The sequence below is a fragment of the Amborella trichopoda genome, chromosome 12 (genome assembly GCF_054954075.1).
Source record: "Amborella trichopoda isolate Santa Cruz 75 chromosome 12, AtrichopodaSantaCruz75HAP2 v2.0, whole genome shotgun sequence".
In the NCBI taxonomy this organism is placed as follows: Eukaryota; Viridiplantae; Streptophyta; class Magnoliopsida; order Amborellales; family Amborellaceae; genus Amborella; species Amborella trichopoda.
In genome coordinates, this window is record NC_142347.1 from 14,500,809 (window position 1) to 14,514,201 (window position 13,393).

The 13,393-nt window shown below is 33.2% G+C and overlaps 1 long non-coding RNA gene across 2 annotated transcripts; it reads left to right on the top strand.

Moving 5' to 3' along the window:
- The first annotated feature begins 11,117 nt into the window (after positions 1 to 11,117).
- Positions 11,118 to 12,109, top strand: LOC110008554 (uncharacterized). 2 transcript variants are annotated; one of them, XR_016046035.1, is made up of 3 exons: positions 11,118 to 11,229; positions 11,306 to 11,394; positions 12,038 to 12,109. It is a non-coding gene; the product is annotated as an uncharacterized LOC110008554 (long non-coding RNA). The 2 variants fall into 2 exon arrangements; XR_016046034.1 differs by having other exon boundaries at positions 12,042 to 12,109.
- Positions 12,110 to 13,393: the final 1,284 nt, after the last annotated feature.

Genomic DNA, 13,393 nt, shown 5'->3' on the forward strand with positions numbered 1-13,393 from the left:
CCAATACTTTTCCTTCATTCGTCTGGCATGTTCGTTGTTCTCAATACCTTGTTGAACAACTTCTTCAGCTAGTCAATGCCAATTTTCCCCATGCACTTCCAAACTTCTATCGGGATACCATCTAGTCCTACGTTCATCATTTTCAAAGCCTCTTTCACTTCCGACATCGTAATCCTATGAATGTATCTATGACCTCTGCCATCACTTGTACCAACAGTCCCTTCGACCACTATGTTCCCATTGTGTTCGTCATTTAATAATTGTTTAAAATAGACTCTCCACCTTTCGTTGACCTCGTCATCCTTCACTAAGACCCTTGGATCCTCATACTTAGTGCATTTAATGTGGTTTAGATCCCAACACTTTTTCTCTCTTATTTTTGCTAATTTGAAGATATCTTTTTTACATTCGCTTATTCTCAGTTTATTGTATAGATTATCATTTGCCTTAAGTTTAGCTTTATTTACTATTTGTTTAGCATTTTTTTTAGCATTTTTATATTCCTTTAAGTTTTGATCGTTTCTGTTATACTGCCAAGTTTTATACCATGATCGTTTTTCGCTAATGGCCCTGTGGACCTCATCATTCTACCACCAATTTTTCTTATCGAAGTTTTATTTCCTTGTAGAGTCTCCTAAAACTTTGTTTGCCACTTTACATTGACATCATGTTCAAAGTTCCATTTTCATTATTTAAGTAATTTATCCCTAAATATGTCTATTTTCTCATTTTTTAAATTCCAACACCTAGTTCTTGGACACCAGTTACTTTCACCTCTTCTCCTCCATGTATTTATACAGACATCCATTACTATAAGCCTATGTTGGGTAGTCAAACTCTCTCCTGGGGTAGTCTTTACATGATAGTCGATCTGCCTTCTTAACTAGGAAGAGGTCTATTTGGCTTTTATGTGTTCCACTTTTATAGGTTTTTAAATGTTCATCCCGCGTTTTAAAGTAAGTATTTGCTATTGCTAGGTTGTAGGACATAGCAAAATCTATAATAGTCTCACCCATGTACATGAAAGTTTATAACTTCGAAAAAACCATGACAACCAATGGTTTAAAAAACGGATCGGTGCTTTGGATTGGGCACCTTAAAAACCCATCCGGATCGATGAATCGACGATCCGAATCGAGAATCTGTTGAATCGGTCAGATTAAGCCTTAAAAAAAATCCCAAAAAATTATTAAAATTCATTATAAATGCTGTTTTTTTAGGAATCCAATAACAAATGGGGGAACTCCATTAAAAATTTTCATTTTTTTGCATGAAAATGCAAATATTGATACGTTCTTTCCTTGCATGAACTATTGTTTACCATTTAATTTATAGCACACAAAAGGATAAGCATAGAATTATCATGGATTAAGTACATCATCATACATGGAGTACAATAAAGCCTACAATTCGTAAAATACGACCTAAAAATAAAATAACATACGGCGTCGTTCTTCGTCTTGGTCATGCTGGTGCCATTGATTGAATTCGCGTGATAATTCATTGACTCGATCTAAAAACGAATCATCCAAATTAGTGGGCACTTGACTATACCCAAATCTCTGAGTGTTAGTGTTTTGTTGCGCTCCTAATCCAAAATCTCCGAAGGTTGTCCATCCTTTATGCTCACCTACATTATATAGTCATTCAAGCTAATATAATTATAAAATATGTATCAAGAATATACATACATTTTATAGATCAACATCCAATTTTTTGCATTAAAAATTTAATAATAACATTGAAAAATACAAGTTAATTTAATCACTGGTTTTCATGATAGCACCGCCTAGCCTACTCAAAACCTCTTTTAAAATTAGTTTCTAGCAAGTATATAACAATATGTTGGCACAATCCCAACTCAATTAAAATGAGCACAAATAGTCATACATCTCAATTACAAAAATGCAAGATAATATAATTAAACATGCATGCTCCAAACATGCCTACAACTCAATTATCAAGAATATATATACAATTTATGTATCAACATATATTTTTTTTGCTTTAAAAATTTAACAATAAAATTGAAAAATGCAATATAATATAATTATCATACATGCCATGATTTTTTTACAATGATATTCATACATTTAATACCAAGAATATACATACATGCTACAAATAATATTTATCAATAATATACATACATTTTATGCATTAAAAATAAAAAATACAATTTAACAATAAAAATAAAAAAAAATTTGCGTTAAAAATTTAACAACATGTATTTTTTTGCATCAATAATCTATCAACACACAATTTGTTGCATTAAAATTTTAACAATACAGTTTAATTCCTCATGATAATCAAAACCTGGTCACAATTTTCACAATTTTTTAGAAAATCACGATTTTTCAAAAAACTCGATCATCAAAATTTCAATGTTTAAAACACGTAGCAACAACTCCTCTTCGTCCAAAATCGAGTAATAAAAGTTGCTTAATCCAACAAATTATACCCAAAATCAATTGAAGAATAATATTACCTTAAAAAACCCTCTGAAATAATTCATAATAGTGCTTCAATTCGTCTCATATTTGTAGTTTGGAGAAGAAAAATAACCCCTAACTGTTCTTCATAAAATCGTGACTCAAAATCGAAAGTCCACTACAAATCAACCCAAAAATGGAAGATAAGATGCAAATATTTCGGAATAACATCATAAAGAAGTAAAACCCTATGATATGGACACAAACTGATCGAAATCAATTAAATGGCGGAAAATGCATGTTTTTCTGAAACCGACTTTTCAAATCCAAACTTCACTTCTAATCGACCAAAATCAACAAAAAAAGTGTGCAATGATGAATAACACAAACACGACTAATTTCCCTCTGATTTCATAAAAAATAGTGACCTATTTCTTCTGTAATCCAACGAATGCCTGAAAAAAAAAAAAAACACATACCCAACTTGACAACAGTGATTTGAACTAAAAAATCCACCTCAAATCGAACAAAATAGATCAAATTGGATACATTTTATAATAAATAACACTTTAAGGAATCAAAATCCTACACTATGAACAAATTATTTGCTAAAACTTGAATACAATCGATTAAATGGCGGAAAACCGAAGTTCTTACATGTTTTTCTGCAACCATGGCTTCAAACTCAAATCTGACTTGTAATTGATCAAAATAATCACTAAGTATGAATAATTTCTTTTTAATAACACTCTTAAGATTAGTAATCCTATGATTTTATAAAAAATGGTGCCCTATTTTGCTTGAAATCTACGAAATAGCGGAAACCTAATAAAATACTCTTGTTCTTCACAAATCCGATGATTTGTGATCGAAATTGAAGCTTGAAGCTCCAATATATCGGACAATAAGGCTGAAAATTTAAAGATAAAAGCTCAAATATTCTATTCAAAGGTTGAAAAAGCAAAACAATGATAAAAAAACAGCCAAAATTTGATGATCCATAAACTTTTTTACTGTTTACCTGTGTTTTAAGAATGATTCGGGCGATTCACTGTTCAGAATCACTCGGTTCTCTCTAGACAAGGGGTGTTTTGCTGGAACCAGCACGGGGTGCTGATTCCCGAGTCGAACAGGGCGAGTTCAATTCAACTCGCCGAATTTTTAAACACTGATGACAACTATAGTTGGATCTAAGGAAATATGATGTCAAAGAAATATCAAAAAGTACAATTTATGGTAAATAAATGTTGTTTTAGGATATCCTTAGTCTGATTTTCAATTGGTTGTTTATCTTACTTGAAACATAACAGAGTTGCATTGCCGATTCTTGTTCTCATATGGCTGTTCTTTCAAATGTGTAGCTTCTTAGTTCATTGGTATTTGAGAGTCTCGGGATAAAATCTCATCATCTGTGTTTAGTGTTACTCTTGCATTGTGTTGGTCCGAAAGAAGTCAAATATTGTTTAGATGGCCAAGGATATTTAAACCCTCGTGAGTTGAACGGTTGAGATTTTATAAAGCCATATCCAACAACCAATAATTGGTTGCATATTTTATTTTTTATTTTTTAAATAAAAATAATAATTAAAAAATATATTAAATAAAATAATGACCAAAATACCCTTAAATTTATTTTGATTTATATTTTTATTCAAAATAATTTTATAATTTTTATTATAAAAATGAGGCTAAACCCAAAGTTTAAATCAATATAATTTTTAATTTATAAATGATGAATATCATTTATCACGAATCCTGAGTCTATGTTATATTATCATGTTAGGGTGCTCCTCTTAAACAATGTGCTTTACTATGCAGGTGCAGTGAGAAATAACTAAAGGCCAGTTTGGATGTACTTAAAATTGGAATATTTTTGGATTGCAATTCAAAAATCTTGTGAAACTGACTTTGACCGTTTGGACAATTGCACGTTTTTTTCATATTTTTAAATTGAGAGAAAAAAAAATGTTTTTACCATATTTTTAGATTAAAAGAAAAATAAAATCTTATACCAAGACAATCATATTTTTAAATTGAGAGAAAAAAAAATGTTTTTACCAGCGTTTTAAAAAACGCCGAGTCGAACTGGACTCGCCCGGTTCGACTCGAAAATAGTGAAAAAGGAACCGGATCGCCCAAAAATCGGAAATCGTCCGGTTCTAGAGAGAACCGGACGATTCTGTACAGTGAATCGCCGATTCACTGTACGGAATCGGCGAGTCCGAACAGTGAATCGGCGATTCCGTACGGAATTTTTTTTTTTTTTTTTGGTAATCCATGATAGATTTTTTTGTAATCCATGATCGAATTTTTTGGTTTTTTGTAACCCATAATAGAATTTTTTGTAATCCATGATCGAAATATTTGTTTTCTTTTCTTGTAATCCATGATCGATTTTTTTGTTTTTTTTTTTTTTTGTAACCCATGATAGAATTTTTTGTAATCCATGATCGAATGTTTTGTAATATATGATCGAAATGTTTGTTTTTTTTTTGTAATCCATGATCGAAATGTTTGTTTGTTTTTTTTTAATCCATGATTGAATTTTTTGTTTTTTGCTTTTTTTGTAACCCATGATAGAGTTTTTTGTAATCCATGATTGAATTTTTTGTAATCCATGATCGAACTATTTTTTTCTTTTTTTGTAATCCACGATTAAATTTTTTGTTTTTTTTGTTTGTTTTTTTTTGTAATCCATGATCGAATTTTATGTAAGCCATGATCGAATTTTATGTAATCCATGATTGAATTTTTTGAAAATTTGTGATTTTTTTTGTTTAATCCATGATCGAATTTTTTTTTGTAATCCATGATAGAATTTTTTGAAAATTTGTGATTTTTTTTTTAATCCATGATCGATTTTTTTGAAAATTTGTTTTTTTTTTTTTTTAATCCATATTATTCAAAGAGAAACCGAGAGAGATGATGATTTTGAGGCCACCCTATCCCAGCCATATAATTCACATATCGAGTCCCAACAGCAACAGTGTAGGGATGAGCACGAAATACTGTAAATTAAATGCTGAATGGCGGTTCATGCAGGGAAAGAACATATCAATATTCGCATATTCATTCAAAAACATGAAAATTCTTAATGGAGTACCCTCATTTTTTATTGAATTCCTAAAAACCAATATTTATAATGACTTTTAATAATTTTTTCGAATTTTTTTGAAGCTTTATCATGACCGATTCACCCGATTCCGATCCGGATCGCCGATTCGCCGATCCGAATCGCCGATTCGCCGATCCGGATCGGTTTTTGAAAAGCCCGATCCGGATCACCGATCCGGTTTTTAAACCATTGGTTTTTACCATACTTTTAGATTAAAAGAAAAATAAAATCTTATACCAACGCAAAAATTGCGATCCAAAAAGTTTCAAGTTAAATTTGCATTTTTTTTTGGCTTGAGTCGTGTTTTTCGCGCCCCTCTCTCTCTCTCTAACCCTCACGCTGTTCCCTCTCCTTTCGGCTTTTCCCTCGTCTCCTTCTGCTCTCTCTCATGCGCGAGAAGAACTCCTTCTGCTCTCTCTCATGCGCGAGAAGAAAACTCAAAGCTCTGCACTCTCTCTCTCTCTCTCAAAAGCGCTTATCACTCTCTTCCTGGTTTTTCCCTGAAGGGACGTTACCATTTTTTGAACGGTTCATAGCCATGGCTGTGGAGGTGAAAGTTGAGAGCTGTAAGCAAACGGATTTCCATTCTAGGGCTCTTAGTGTTTCAGATTGGAGATCCACAGGAACCCTAGTCGCATTAGGGATTAATGGAGGGTTGGATGCTCTTATGGTTTTGAGGAGAAGTGGATTGCAGAGGGAGAAACTGTGAAATACATGCATTTTTACAGGGAAAGTTAGGCTATTATAGAAGGCGCTGTGGAGGTGAGAGACATCCATCAAGTTAGGGTTTTGAGAAAGAGTGGGCTGTAGAGAGAGACTGTGAAATACAGGGGTTTTTACATGGAAAATCAAGGTCTTGTACTGGATGTTATGGAGGTGAGAGGCATCCATTAATTTAAGGTTCGAGAAAAAGTGGATTGCAGATGGAGAAACTCTCGAGTACAGGGTTCTTGCAAAGAAAGTTAGGGCCTTGTCAAAGTTAACATTATCAGAAAAAGAAAATTAGGGCCTTGTAGAAGGTCTTATTGAGAGAGACAACCATTAACTTAGGGTTTTCAGAAAGAATGGATTGTAGAGAGAAAAACTGTTTGGATACGAGTTCCTCGTTCTAGAGGGGCTTTTCGATGCTTCTCTATCAAAGCTTTTCGATGCTTCTCTATCAAAGCTCCTCAAATGGTGGACTTGCTTCCATGTTGCAGGTCTCTCTCTCATGATCTTTGAATTCTGGCGAATTTTGGCCTGAAAATGGCGAGATTTTGCCGAAAGTTATGATAACAGAATTGGGTCCTTTTCTGGTCGCGAAGATTGGGTGTGGTTGATAGGGAACCAAGATGGTAAATGGTTTTTTTTTGACAAATCAATGAAATTAGACACCCAAAAAGTCTATCAACATAATAAAATAAGATGATAATGTTTTTCAATTGAGGTAGAAAAATTTGTAATTTTTTTGGTTAGTGAATATTTTTTTTTTTGACATCCAAACTGGCCTTAAGGTTTAGTTAGAGCATTGTTATATTGAGGGTACGATCTTTGATAGAGAAAAATGGAAGAACAAGATTTATGGAGTCGATCCCAAATAATTGCATCTTAAATAATGATGATGATGATTATTTTTAATTCAAAAAAATAAAAAATGGATTTTAGTTTTAACCCTTGGATGAGGATGGTTCAATCTGAACCATTAGAAAGTGCTTCTGAACCTTTTCAGCATCCACAACATGTCGACACAATACCAACCCTTTTTTTATATACAAGTTATACTTTAGGCTGTAAGTGAAAGTCCGTTATACCCTTAGTACCAAGGTTGTCTAGTTCGGACTGGAACTGGTCAACAGTGGACATTCCAGTTGGGTTCGGCCCCTTGGAGTAGATTGTCCATTGGACAGGTCATGATCAAGTGGACTAGCCAGTTAGTGGTTCGTTATCAAACAGATGGATCCCGATAACAATGTGACATTGTTTTTCGGCCCCCTTTATTTTTTCTTTTTCATTTACGTAACTTGTGGAGTTTTTTTGGGTATTTTTAAATTGTTCTTGGTCTGTTGGATGAGAAGGATGACTTTTGGGGTTTAAGACCTATTTTTAGAGAGAAAACATATATGGCGATATTCTCTCTCCCTCGCTCTCTACTGAAATACTCTCCATCCCCTCATTTTTTCGGTGACTTTTAGTGATGATTCTGGCCATCAACCTGCTGCAATTAATTTACAAAGTAAGTCTATTAAACCATTATTTTTTGTTTTATGATTAGAAAAAATAGATTTTTTTTTATTTTTAAGGTTTTTTGTAAACAATTTTTTCTTTTCAAGTCAATACGAAATAATGTTCTTTATATTGATTTTAATGGTTGTTTTTATCATTATTAAGTTTTTTTTTGACTATTTAATGGTTGTTTTATAGTTATTAAGCTTTTAGTTTGTTCTTTAGTACTTGTAGTTTTGGACAAACCTATGGCCCATGGGGTGGAGATTTGAGGATGTGGAGTTTATGAACTTGTGGGTTTGACTTTCTTTGATATATTTTTATGTTGTTCCCATGTTATATCCATTTTTTGTTCCTTAACTATGTTTCCTTTTTTATTTTTTTCTAAATTTCCTATATTTTTCTACTTTTTACCCCATATTTTCCCTACTTTTTCCCTTTTTTTAATTGTGTGACTATTCTGGACCGGCCAGTCTGACCGGACCAGTGCCCTCAATGGTTTGGTCATCGGTCTATACTGATAAAATTACTTAATCTCACTTTTTTTTTGGGTAAATCGAAAGGGTGAGGTTGTTTGGCTTGCCCAAAAGCATGACCAAAGTATGCTAAATATATTAAAGTCAAGTATATAAAAAAGGAAATGTATGGCACATTCATACTAAGAGCTTATGAGTTACCTCCATTGAGTGTGATTATGTTGAAGAGCATGAAACCATGCTATGATACCATGAAAGCAAACAGGAAATATGAAAGAAAACAAGAAATGGGACTGCCCACATGACTTTGAGGAAGGAACACAAGAAGAAGAAATGGGGGATGCATATCACACGACCTGCGCGTTCATAATATATCTTTTATATAAAGGTTATACACCTTAGGGTTAAAAGTGAAATTCCAGTTATATCCATAGTAAATTTCAATATTGCATTATATCTCAAATGTGTACATCATCATCATCATCAATTCTGCTCTATCAACAGGGAATGCCTTAGCATGAGTATGTAATGCTAGATCAAGATTCACGATAGAGAGGTGACAAAAGTTTTACGCTGGCTGCCAACCTAACACAAACCTCCTTTATCAAATAGTGGCGTTATCTCAAATACGTGCAGAATTAAGGAAATACCGTCGAGGTAATATGCCATCCTTGATAGGAAGAATGTTGAAGTGTTTAAGACTTTGTTTTGGAAACTGGACTAGATCAACCTCTCAGGAAACAATATGCATAATAATGGTCCAATCCAAATAATAATATAATTACTGGCCGGTCTTATTTTTGAAATCAACTCAAATCCTTTATTAATCTTGGAAACAGGGCTTTATATAAAATGTTCATATATCATCTACGCATGATTGGAGGAGGATGCAGCCTGCATTCCTTGAAGATAAAGTATGACCCATTATATTAGGGGATTGCCACCTGAACACATGGTTTTCCTATTCTCTACTGCAAATCATTGGGGCAAAATGTAGACAGGTCAAGTTTTCTTATCCCTGCCTGTTTAGGAATAACATAAAAAGGTACAAATAGCATAAACATAGCTGCAAATAGCAGCCCCATATCTTTATATATCAAATATATAACGGTTTAAAAATTCTATTTAGAAATTTATTTGGTAAACATCTCTGTAGTATTTAGTACTTTCAAACTTTGTCTTGATTCTTTGCTCTTTTAGAAGTTTGTTATTATTTTGCTATTGATAATAATTTTATTTCTATAATTAAATGTCAGAATGGTAGCATTCCCTAACCATTTTGAATTACTTGTCAAATTGGAAAAGACTCCATCATCTACTTTATTGGTTCAACAACTGGTTCACTGTTTGGAGCCTCAGTTCAAAATTTAAGTCGAATCCAGTAACATCAGATTCTTTCGCTCATTCTCATAAAATGAATCCCCATACTTCTACAAATATTCATCAAATAGTTTTTATTTGTACAAACCAAAATGGAGTTTTGAAAATGAATATTGTGATGATGTTCGAGATGGGGCACTCCCAAACAATAGATAATTGGAAGTATTTAATTCGTTGTTCTTGACAAAATAATAGTTCTTATTTCCAGTGTCTCAAATTGTTCTCATTTCGAGCATTAGGTGCCAATCTTCTAGATATTGTTGCTAGAAAATTTTTTCTTTGTCTAAAGAGCATTTGTTTCTCAGTTACACCTTTCTCAGTATGATTTCAATATATGCATGAAAGCAATGATTTCAGTTGAAAGGATTACGTAGGGCATTAATATTTTCAAAATATTTTTTAATACAATGATTTCAGTTAGCAAGAGTTACAAGTAGTATTTACTTTGATTTAGCATTCAATGTATATATAGTCATTAACAAAAACATTCTGTGGGTTAGATGATCGGATACTCTCAAAAGAAAAAAGTATTAGATGATCCAATTTCCGTACATAATATAGCATTTTATCTGTGTTTTTGTACATATTTCAAGTTATTAGATTGCATTTGTTCGCATCGACAAAAATATTCAAATCCACGCAAAAACTCTTGTCACCTATAAGTCTTTGCTCTTCAAATTCTTTATTGTTTTCTTGCAGTAATGATTTACGTAGTACTGTTTGGGATCCCAGGATGTTGTTCCCTTGGTGATTCCTGATGCAAAATCATAATCTGCTCTCTTCTCCATTGATGATGAACCAGTTTTTTCCATACTCATACAATCTTTAAAGGAACAGATTACAATTAACAATAAAAGAAATTAGTTCTTTTCTTTTCTGTTTTTTTAAATGTATTTCTAGATGGGCCTCTTACTTCGCTTTAAGATTTACATTTCATTCACCAGTTCTTTTAGGTTTTCAATTTGATCTCAGTCTTATCATAAGGCTAAACTACATTTCTCACAGTTTTAATCTGTTCTGACGATATTCTTAAATTATTTGTGGAGCAGAGTGAATATCCCATGTTTGTCGATGGTGATCATGATTTTCTTCGTTCGTGATTTCTAACTTCTCTAAATCGTTAAATTAACCTCTGATGTGACTGGGTGGGGAGCAACCTAGGTCAGAGGAATCTGGGTCTCAACTTCTCTAAATCGTTGAATTAACCTCTGATGTGACTGGGTGGGGAGCAACCTTGGTCAGAGGAATCTGGGTCTCAACATTCAGAATCCATTGCAAGTAACCCAACTACAATTTTCTTCAGTTAAGAGTTGAGCGCACAAACTTTTATGCAACCTAATCTAATTTCAGGAATGGCAACCCATATACAGGTCAAAGAGTTCTCATTGATTGGATTGGTTGTTGGTTACCCGCTAACTCTGCAAGGGACTGCAAATCCACAGTACAATTTGCTTGTGGTGGGAATTAGGAGTGTGTGGCATGACATTGTAATTTTTTTTCTTGAATGCAGTTTGTTTTTGGGTTGAAATAGGTGCAAGTAAAGGTTTTTGTGGAGGAGCTCCACTGGACGAGGCAGCTCGATGGTTTGAGCTACACATACTGGGATGAGTGATTTACATCAAAGGTGAAAAGCCAAGTTTTGAACTTTCTGTGACGAGGTGTTATCAAAATGGTACTGAACAAATGTTTTTTCCTTTCAGTCTGTTGAAGCTCTCTTGAAACCTTGGACGTCCACCCAGTGCTGTCTAAACCTATCATAGATAAGTTTGCTGCATTAGGAATACTTCAGGTTGGTCTCTCTCTCGTAATATATATATATATATATATATATATATATATATATATATATATATATATATATATATATATATATATATATATATATATATAAAACGGCTATAGACGAAAATGAACAGTGATTTTGCATACTTTCATCATCGTCCAAAGTTCATTGTACGGTCACGATTGTCTTGTAGTGCTTTATTTTTCATTTTTTTCTAGAAATCGAAATGACCTGAAATTTGGTGTGTATGTACATCTTAGTGAGACGCACCTAATAAAAATATAAAAAAATAATACTTCAAGAAAATAAATTGACTAAAATACCCCCGATAAGTTTTGGGGGTATTTTGGTCAATTTGTTTTATCGAATTGTTATTTTTTTATATTTTTATTAGATGCGCCTCACTAAGATGTATATACGCTCCAAATTTCAGGTCATTCTGATTTGTAAAGAAAAAATGAAACACTACCCGACAATCGTGACCATGCGATGAACTTTGGATGGTGATGAGAGCAAACGAAATCACTGTTCATTTTCACCTATAGGCGTTGGGAAGATTTTTTCCCTCTCTCTACCTCTCTCTCTCTATATATATATGCACTTGGTTCTATGGAGAAATAAAGCTTGTGTTGACTGTGGCTCATGTTAGACAGGGCTACCTGGACCATGTACACAGAAATATGAAGGCCAGTGAACCAGAATCTAATGACTAAAAGAAAAAGAAGGACTAGAGCAAACCTGAAGCATGACCATTAACGGTGGCTAGGCTAGAATAGTAGATTGCAGCTTAGAGATTTGGGCTTTTAAATCCTTTTTCTCGAGCATATTGACTCCTATGGAATTCCTCACTGACCTAGTGAATATGTGAGAGACTAATTGCTAACATCATTACTGGAAAGCTAGAAAGCTTTATGTAATTAAACTTGCTGTGGCTTGTGCATTAATGGAAAAATTAGTTCATACTGGGTGCGTATTGCAAATTGTTGGCAACAAATGCGCAATAATGCTGTTATATGAGAGCGAAATTCATGCATTAACATATGAGAGAGAGAGAGCACTTTCAACCATGTGATGCATTATCCAGTCCATCCAATCAATGTGGGGAATCAGTGGAATCATATCTTCACAATTGAATAGAATTGGAAGATCCAAAATCTACCAGCAAGATTCCTATGGGTTTTTATATTAGAATATAGTTACTTTTATTTTGGGCAAATTTTTGATGAAGTTTTATGTGCATCCCATGTATTCCTCACGGTTTTCGGATTTAGGACCTGAAACCCTTCTTAGACCTTTGCAAGTCTATTTCAAGCGCAAGATGTTAATCTGGAGCACCAAAAATATTTAGGTCTGGTGATCTTAAGAATCGAGGACAGTCTAGATCCTTGATCATAAAGGCTGAGGATAGATTTGTACAGAGTTTTGGGGTCCTCTATCCATTCAAGATGGATTTTGAAAATATGGACGCACCCTAAAAGATCAAATTTTGATGAGTACATAAGATATAAACATTTAATCGGATTGGATCGCCTGGTCCGATTACCAACTGGTGCCTTGGCTTTCTGGTATAAAATAAAAAATTGGTGTGGTAAAAAAGTCATGAAAACCAATATTTGATACTTGTTGGTTTTGACTAGTTGAAATGCTTTAACAAAAAGGTGTGGTTTGTATAGAGCTTAGGCCTTAAACAATCAAATTAGAGCCTACCTTCAAATAGTGTCGAGAAATGTGATTTCAATACTAAAATTTTTTGTGATAGACTTAAAATATATTTTTATATTTATTTATAAAGTTTAAAGCTTAAAAAATAGTGCAGATCGACATATCTATGAAAACTTGAAAATCTTTAAAATTGACCGTCCAAAAATGCATTACAAAATACACTATTTCCAAAACTTGAAATCCATTTTTTTTTCATGTCCATGCATCTTGATGTCGAGATGATCAATTTGAAGATATTTGAACATCAAAACAATCTCTTCTAGTGAAAGTTTTGAGGTAGGCT